Raw genomic sequence first — 8917 nt, 5'->3', positions numbered from 1 at the left:
TACAGCTGGATAAGCGGGTGTCTTTTCCCACACAGGACTCGATCAGGAAATCCGGAGATGCATTGGTGAAGATGAAATTTATGATGTGTTAAAAGCTTGTCACGCTGGCCCTTGTGGAGGGCATTTTGCAGATAAAAGAATAGCACACAAGGTACTTAGAATGGGTTATTATTGGCCCTCACTCTTCAAAGATGCAAGGAAATATGTGAAGGCCTGTGATAGCTATCAAAGAATGGGCTAGCCTAATCACAGGGATGAAATGCCACTCAATCCCTAGGTAATTCTCGAACCTTTTGAAAGATGGGCATTAGATTTTATAGGTCCCATTAATCCCCCATCCAATCAAAAAGTGTACATACTAGTGTGCACAGATTATATGACTAAGTGGGTAGAAGCTAAGGCACTCCTTAAAGCTAATGAAGAATCAGTACTAACATTTTTATTTGAAGAGATCTTTGTTAGCTTTTGATTGCCTAGAGAACTAGTCACAGATGGAGGACCTCCTTTTAACTCTAATGGCTTCAAGGATACACTTCAGAAATATCATATTAAGCACAAAATGACTACACCTTATCACCCCCAGGAAAATGGGCAGGTAGAAAGCACCAATAAAGTCATAGAAGCCATCTTGACAAAAACAATAAAGGAAAATAGAAGGGACTGGTTTCAAAGGTTGCCTGAGGCACTATGGGCCTATAGAACTACTTGGAGGAATACTACGGGCTTCTCACCTTATGAATTAGTTTTTGGAAAAAATGTTGTTTTCCCTGTAGAGTTTGAAATTAAAACTTTAAGAACTGCTTTAGCTGTTAACCTTGACTTGACTGATGCACAGACAACCAGGTTGCAGCAGCTCTAGGAATTGGATGAGAAGAGACTGGATGCCATCCATCAAACAACCATGATACAGCAACAAAGAAGTAGGTGGCATGACAAAACCATCAAGCAAAAGCAGTTCCAGAAAGGTAACTGGGCTTTACTCTATGACTCCTGTTTTGAGAATTTCCAAGGTAAGTTAAGAACAAGGTGGTTAGGACCTTATGAAGTAGATGTTGTTTTTCCAAATGGGATAGTCAGACTCTTAACAATTGATGATAGCAGAACACCACTATTAGTGAATGGGTATCGACTTCGTTTGTATCAGCGGCCTGTTTCTAAAGAAGATTTTAAAGCTACTTGCATGACAGACATACATTATGCTTTCCTGGGGGAACTTGTTGTCCCTCAAGGCACTTAAATTTTTGTTCATTCATTTATTTTTAGATTAGATTTTATTTTCAACTAATAATCCCTACCAAGGGTTGCCATGTTACAATTGATTATTTTGCAGATCTTAGTTTCGGAGAATGGCTGAGAACAAAAACTTCAAAAGAATCACTTTGCAGTTTGGGAACGTTTTTGGACCATAAATCAGTCTTTCATCACTTTCTGTTGCTGCAACACCATTTCCTGTTGCTGCAACACCATTTCCCGTTGCTGCAACACCATTTCCCGTTGCTGCAACACCATTTCCTGTTGCTGCAACACCAGTTCCCGTTGCTGCAACACCATTTCCCATTGCTGCAATACCATTTCCCGTTGCTGCAACACCATTTCCCGTTGCTGCAACACCATTTCCCATTGCTGCAACACTAGTCCCGTTGCTGCAACACCATTTTCTGTTTCTGCAACACCATTTCCCGTTGCTGCAACACCATTTTCTGTTGTTGCAACACCATTTCCCGTTGTTGCAACACCATTTCCTGTTGCTGCAACACCATTTCCCGTTGCTGCAACACCATTTCCTGTTGCTGCAACACCAATCCCTGTTGCTGCAACACCACTTCCCAATGCCGTAATACCTTTTTCAGTGCTTAACACCAATCTTTCTCATTTATACTAAAAAAGCACCAATTTCTCCATTTCAGTTCCCAAGAAATGAATTATCATTTGCATAAAACATACCATTTCTTATCAAAAGAACTAGCCATGCACTATGATGATTACAATCCTCCACTATTACTTCCCGTCAGTAATAAAAACTGCCAGTATTCCCATACTTTTAGACCCACTTTAATCATTATTAATCCAGCAAAAGACAAGATAAGACTTTTCGACGCAGCAACTAAAAAGGTAAAATATAAAGGTACGCATGATTATGTATGGATATTAAATAATAGTTAATGTGGAGACGCTGATAGGACTACCGAATAATTGTACTTCCAATCATATCACTTAGCCATAGCCTTTGGGGGGGACTACCAAAGCACTGTCATAATTGTATAGCACGTCAATTGCCGCCGCCCTTAGCTCTCCTAGTAATGTGTAAAAGTCACCTCATCGTGTCATGTTACCATTTGCAACAGTTTACTCTGGACTGAACTCGGAAACTCAGCTTTGTATTGAGAATTCTCACTTAAACAACAGCTATGGGAGGAAATCTTATCACATACGAACCTGGCACAACAGCACTTCTTGAGCTCTATCCCGAGGCCTACCAAATCTTCCTGCAATCGGGATGGCTAGATTATTTTAGGAGACTCCAGAATTTTAATGCACAGCAAGTCCTTGAGTTTGCATGCAATTTAACAGAGGGGTTTTCCGTCATTCAGGGAGTACAAATTCCAGTCACAGAGGAAGTCATAGCCCAAGTTTCTGGGCTACCAGCTAATGGCACGCGCTAGTTCAGTAGGAAGCATCTGATCCTCAATGCGCAGCAAGATTTTCTTCAACCAGGTGAGCAGGTGGAACCCAAAGGCAGAGGCATAGCACTTCAATCACTGCCTCAACCATGACCGAAAGTTGCTGAGTTTGTGAAGCAATACCTGAATGCGAAGGCTGGTACCAGGTAATTTACCAGCACGATTTTGTCTTGTTGAATCACTTGAGGCATGGTCAGTTGATAAATATGCCATACTACCTATTGGGATGTCTTAAAAATATGTCACGTTACACTGTCAATGCAAAGCATCCGCTCCTTTCCTTGAAACACCACCGTCTAGCTCAATTATTGATAAATAGAGGCCTTGCCTTAAATAACCTCCCTCCCCTCATTAATCCCCTCCAGCAAAGGGAAGAAAGCCCTAAGCCAGAGCAGGAAATTCCTCAACAAGAAGAGGAAATTCCTCATCAAGAAGAGGAAGAAATTCCTCACCAAGAGTAGGAAATTCCTCATTAAGAAGAATGTTAAGTTTTGTAGATGTTCTATGCTAAGAGCAATTTCACTTTTCTCACAGCAATCATACAAGTAGATAAGCAAAATGCAGATAGAACATATAAGAAGATCTTACAGAAGACAAATCAGAAACAAGAAAAATGTATGTGTTCGTTTCGGCGGTCAACAGGATGCTTTAACCAGCAAAGTCTCCTTTGGTCAGCCAGCCCAGCATGTGTCACAACAACCCTCCAACCAGTAGATGAGTCAACCCAAGTCAGTTGAGAGAGGAAGATGTGAGTTGTGTTATATTTTAAATTCTCTCCAACTTTTCCTGTATATATATTCATCAATGAGGGTGTGTGACACATCTGTTGGGCATGTGAGCCTACATTACAAAACTGGCTGACCTTGCACATATAATTTATTAAGAATAATAAATTCAAAATATAAGTTCTGCTCATCGGATTAAGACTATTTTTATATGGATTTTACACCTCTCAGAAAGAGGAATCCAACAAAAATATTAGCCTCTTAATCTGAGCATCAGAACATGGAGTTTGGACCTAGTTGTCCAATTTTAACACTCCCTCTCAACTAGGGAGAACTCCATCTATTAGTGCAATTAACATCGTGAGTCATCCCGCCGAAACTTGCTTTGCTGGCTTCTTTATTTCAGAACAGAAGTGGGTCAGTCACAAAGACATCATTCCCCGACTGACATAATCAGTCCAGAGGTCCCAGACCTCACAAATCTTGATCCCAGATCAAGTGGTTGGACCAATGCCATCCTAGATAGAGAGTACGGCAATCTCTGATGCGTCCATCAGTCTTTGCTAATAGTCTCTAGCTTTTCCACACCTCATTGGCCAAATGAGAGGTACTTCCCATGAGCCCTGAACTCAATGGGTAGGATGCATATGGGGCACAGATTAAATGAGTGGCGAACCAGCTCAATAATCACAAGGGTGGGGCAGAAGCATTGTGAGTGCTTATAGCTCCGAGAAGCTATCCCCAAAGCCCCCCAGAGCTCCCAGAGCTCATCGTCCAACAGGACCCACATCATAGGGTCTTTCCACGACACCAAGATTCTCACGGAAGGTTAGGAACTTGACCTTCCCCAGGGGCTTAGTGAGAATATCCGCGACCTGCTCATCAGTTCCTATATGATCGAGCCTTACGGCGCCTCGCTGTACCATATCCCGGATAAAGTGGTACCTGATATCAATATGCTTGGATCGGTCGTGGAACACAGGATTCTCAGTCATACGAATCCCACTCTGATTATCACAGAGTATTACAGTGGTATCTAGCACATGTTGGAACAGCTCACTAAAGAGCTTCCTCAACCAAACTGCTTCACAACAGGCCATACTAGCAGCAATGTATTCGGCCTCTACGGTGCTCAAAGCCACCGACTTCTGCTTCCTGCTCATCCATGAGATCGAAGCAGAACCAAGATTGAAACAGCATCCAGATGTGCTCTTACGATCCACCACACTGCCAGCCCAATCGGCATCAGTATATCCCCGGAGTATCACACTCCCGGCAGTGTATCTCAGCCCATGGTTTATCGTGCCCCTAAGATATCTCAAAAGATTCTTGGCACCAACCCACTGAAAATGATGAGGCTCAACCATCTGTTGACTCAAAGTATTCACTGCAAAACATATGTCCGGACGGGTGTTCACTAAGAACATCAAAGCTCCTATGAGTTGACTATACTCAGTAGGATTTGCCAAGATAGGCCCTGCAGCGCTGCCACTCAACTTCTTAAAGTTGAGTTCCATTGGTGTCGACACGGACTTACAGTCCACCATCCCAAATCTTTTCAGAAGCTTCACAATATACTTTCCTTGAGAAAGGAAAATCTCTCCAGGTCTCTGTCAGGCCTCCAGGCCTAAGAAATAGTGCATCAGTCCTAGGTCTTTCATCTCGAACTCAGCAGCAAGCTCCCTCTTACATTGATGAATGAGAGGGTCATCACCTGTCAGGAAGAGGTCGTCCACATACAGCACTAGAATGAGAGGCTTTCCTTCCTCAACCTTAAAGTAAAGGTTTGGATCAGCATTGCTTCGAGTGAAGCCCAGCTTCATCAAGTAACTATCCATCCTCTCATACCAAGCTCTGGGTGCTTGCTTTAACCCATAGAGGGCTTTCTTCAACCTGCAGACATAAGTGTCTCGATCTTGAACTTCAAATCCCAGAGGTTGTTCTACATACACCTCTTCCTTTATTGCACCATGCAGAAAAGCGGTCTTGACATCCATCTGATGAAGACTCCATCCTTGCGTAGCAGCAAGGGCTATGATGGATCAGATGGTGGTATATCGAGCCACAGGTGCAAATATATCGTCATAGTCAATTCCTTCCTTTTGAGAGAAGCCACGGGCAACAAATCTTGCCTTAAACTTTTCAGCACTCCCATCAGATCCATGTTTAATCTTGTAGAGCCATTTAGCGGTGACAACAGATTTGTCCTTCGGTCTCGGGACCACATCCCAGACATCATTCTTCATAATAGCCTCATATTCTTCATGCATAGCATCCTTCCAGACTTGATGCTTGATGGCTTCCTCAAAAGATCCAGGTTCAGATTGTATAATAGTACTCATGGCAGCTAGATACCCTTGGTATCTACACGGCTTCTTGCTTTCTCGGAATGTTCCCCTTGGGGCAGCATGACCCTCAGCATCTTCGAGGGTGTCCCTGAGCCATGATGGCCTCTTTCCTAGAGAAGGGGAAGGGTCAATAGGGTCCATTGGCCCTTCAACATCAGGCATAGTCTCATCCTGGGGTTCTTCCAGATTTCCAGGTCTTTCTTCATGGTTTTCTTCAGATCTAGGAAGATCTACTACTTTCTTCAGGGAAGCATCTTTGTCAAAAGTGACATCATGGCTTATCTCTACTTCCCTTTGACCAGGTACATAGACTCTATATGCCTTAGAAGTCTCACTGTAGCCCACAAACATTCCTTTCTTCCCAGTAGCATCCAGCTTACTTCTCTTTTCTTTCGGCACATGAAAATAGACAGGACATCCAAAAATTCTAAAATGTGAGACATCAGGTTTCTTACCAGAGAAAACTTCTTCGGGAGTTTTGGAGTCCAAAGCGGAATGAGGGCATCGGTTTTGAATGTACACAGCAGTATTTGCAGCTTCTCCCCACAGAAACTTTGGAAGACCCTGGTCACATAGCATGGCATGGGCAGCTTCCACAATAGTCCTATTCTTGCGTTCAGCAACACCATTCTGCTCAGGAGTATATGCAGTGGTAGTCTCCCTCTTAATGCCAGCTTCTCTGCAAAAGTCTTTGAACTCATTTGATGTCCATCCAGGTGGCATCAATAGGAAGCTCATCAAACTGAGTCGAAACCTTGACTCAATATAATTTCCAGAACACTTTGATCTTCTTGCTGTACTAACTGACACTGCTTCAGCAGTTATCCTTCTCATCAATAATGAAGGCCTTCAAGTCTGTAGTAGGCCACGCAGTCCAAGACTGATAGAACAACCTATGCTGCTCGCTATGGCCTGCGGCCTAGCCCAACAGCAAGATAGGCCTATGATCCTCAAACAGTCAGCAACTAATAACATATGCTGATCTGATGACAGTGACTTATCAACCTTGAAACAGTCCTAAGGAACAGCCCTTATCAATGTGCTGTCACCATACTTCTTTTATTTATAGCAACCGAAACACTGTCCTTCCAGACCTCCTTATACTGAGAATGCGTATAGGGTTAACAGACTGCGGATTCAGGCCTTCTGAAGCTGCAGATTATGAGTCTCTTTCTTGCTGCATATAGGGTCAACAGACTGCAGATTCAGGCCTTCTGAAGCTGCGGATTATGAGTCTCTTTCTTGAGCACTGCTGAGATCACTATCTTGCTGCTCCTCTAACAAATGTGCCCATCATGCTGTATCTTTCATCATCATGCTGCTGCTATGTTACAACACCTTGTTGCTACATCATGCTGCTGTTATACTTCTGTTGCTTCATTATACAGCCATATGTATATCAGCCTTAGCTGCTTGCTATGGCTTGCAGCCTAGCAAAGCAGCTAGGCTATAGTTCCAGATTCCTAGACCCAAGGTAGTAGCTTAGCCCTCTGACTTCTAATCTGATGATAGTTGCTCCTAAACATATCTCATCCAAGTTACTGTCATATACAGTCATCACTTTTATGCACTAAGGTCACTGTCATATCTGAAATTTCTGTCATGGATAAACTGTATCACATATCACTGTAACATATTTTGTCCTATAACCATATGTCTCTGCCATACGAACATTCATAACTGTAATGTGAGCCTAGCCATATTGAATACAATTCGAGTCCACTGTAGTGTAGTGTGATGCGATGCCAGAGATAGAGAAAATTCGAGCCACATAAATTTCGTGCCAGAGAGAATATAGTGACCTTGCTGCTGAGATTAGAACCTTAGATATATATGAATCATGAGCTTCCAAAATTGCATGTCTCAGAGATCATTAGTGTGTCACTGTAATTCAAATGCGTGCCTCAGATTATGCTACTGTAATTCAAATGCGTGCCTCAGATTATATCACTGTAATTCAAACGCGTACGTTTGTAATTCAAACGAAGTCTCAGATTATATCAGGGTGCCACTGTAATTCTAGCGTGCCACTGTAATACAAATGCGTGCTTCAGATTATATCAGCGAGTACACTTGGAGCGAGTGGAGAGTGAACCGCTGGCTACGATTGTGCGTGAACAGGTCTCCATTGATGCGGCTTCATTATTCCTCATCTGCGGCTACCCTTCCTTTACTGTATAACATATATATGTATAGAATGGCAGAGGAATGCGTGAACAGGTCTCCATATATAACTGCGGTTAACTGCGGCTTCATATATGACTGCGGCTCTTCATAGCTCCATTGCTTTTGATTGCGTATGCATTCTTCATTGACTGTGAGGGATCTCGACGATGGTTTCATTACTGCGGCTGACTGTATCACTACGGCTATTATGTTATGCATGCGGCTCTACCTGCGGTTCTTCCGTGCTTGTTATCACTGCGGCTACATGCTCGGTCGGGGCCTGTGCGGAACTGTTCCAGACGTTCGGCGATAGTTATGTGGTCAGCCTTTGAAACCGGGCATCCGGCCAGTGATAGACCCGGTCGCTTTCCCCTGCCTTTCATATTTCGTGCAAGTAAATCCTCGCAACACGTTTACGAAATTCAGGCAAGCGCGATATAACGACTTCCTGCACCGACCCGTAGCAAAATGCTTCGTAGTCCCTTTACGTTACCTTCGCCTCTCAGGAATGAAATTGAAAACCCTGTCTTTGACCTAATAAGGCCTGTTACAGTATGAGAATGAGAATGCGGCAGTAGCGTGTTTGCGCTCCTATTACCTTCACGCTCTTCACCGCTTTTTTTTTTTTTTTTTTTTTTTTTTTCCCTCAGCCGTGCGATAATTCCTTCACGATTAGAAGATACTGGGCAATTAGCCTTGCCAAGAATCTAAACCATCAAAGAGAAGAACTCGAACCCATCTGAAATCTCAGAACCATCCATTTCCTGCGTATACATAACTCCAGCATATGATTGCATAGCGTATGACTTCATGACTGCGTTCTCCCTTAGGGCATCATACTAGGCCGGCGTAATATAGTGTGAATCTCCTTCTCCAAAACCCAAGACGTGGAGAGGAGATCACTTGAAGTGAGTTTGTCTTCAACTTGGCTCCGATCCCATGTTAAGTTTTGTAGATGTTCTATGCTAAGAGCAATTTCACTTTTCTCACAGCAATC

This window comes from Pinus tabuliformis, chromosome 8 (assembly GCF_031772625.1).
Source record: "Pinus tabuliformis cultivar Carrire ecotype Pingquan chromosome 8, CPIR1, whole genome shotgun sequence".
Lineage (NCBI taxonomy): Eukaryota > Viridiplantae > Streptophyta > Pinopsida > Pinales > Pinaceae > Pinus > Pinus tabuliformis.
Note: the sequence above shows the minus strand (reverse complement) of the source record.